The following is a 931-nucleotide window of genomic DNA, read 5'->3' as shown; positions in this document are numbered from 1 at the left end:
ATCTATATCTGGCACTAGAATATCATTGTTGTGGAAACTTTTAGGTACATAATATCACAGTCTCGCTATCTTGTTATTTTTCCTCTGGGCTTATAATCTTCAATTATAGATACCTTTAGATTCCTGTATCTGACATTTGAATAGTACCGAAGTAGAAACTACAAAGTACCTAACTTCAATTCATTCGGCCTATTTAAGAATATTACAGCTCTATGCTTCACCTTAGTAATTGATATTAGTAATTGTCACCATTAAATACTTTCAAATGCTCCCTGTGAATTAACTTTAAATTGTCTGATAGGGCCTTCATTATTGTTCATGCTCCCCCCCCCCTTTTTTTCCCCCCCTATCTTCAACTTTTACCTATATTTTCATGGACTCTCACCATTGATTCAGGGTCATCCCTGTCTAACATTGGCAGCAGCTCCATCTCATTCTTCACTCTATAAATTTTGTGAACTCTCATCAGTGATTCCAGAGCTTCCGTTCATCGTTCATTTCTCTCTACTATCATACCACACTGGAAATGCCCAAAGCCGTCCGATCTTGGAAGCTAATCAGTGTTGGGCTGGGTCAGTACTCAAGTGGGCGACCATTGAGGAAGACTCAGTTTAGTAGAGCTCATACTGTTCCATTATGCTCAGAGTTTAACACTGACAGCAGATTCACCCTGCCATCTTATTTCCTACTGCTCTTTTTTCTTATGACAGCTGGTTGTATTATATTTTCTTGTCTTTTAAATACCCCAGTCTTCATAAGCTGTTCTAATTATTTATTAACGCGGGGCCAACACACATTGGCAGCTCATTTGTCTACTAAAATTATTCAGGTTAACTCCTTAGGACACTCTGATTGGATCTTGGCAGCCGGAATTTATCATGCTAATATTAGCATTAATTGTTATTAATTGTATTGTTATTCAGTTTATCCT

At 37.6% G+C, this 931-nt stretch overlaps 1 pseudogene; it reads left to right on the top strand.

Moving 5' to 3' along the window:
• The first annotated feature begins 502 nt into the window (after nt 1-502).
• LOC135052127 (5S ribosomal RNA) lies at nt 503-621 on the top strand (annotated as a pseudogene).
• Nucleotides 622-931: the final 310 nt, after the last annotated feature.

The sequence above is a fragment of the Pseudophryne corroboree genome, chromosome 2 (genome assembly GCF_028390025.1).
Source record: "Pseudophryne corroboree isolate aPseCor3 chromosome 2, aPseCor3.hap2, whole genome shotgun sequence".
Lineage (NCBI taxonomy): Eukaryota > Metazoa > Chordata > Amphibia > Anura > Myobatrachidae > Pseudophryne > Pseudophryne corroboree.
The sequence above is the reverse complement of the archived record's forward strand: the minus strand, read 5'-3'. Positions and strand labels throughout refer to the sequence as shown.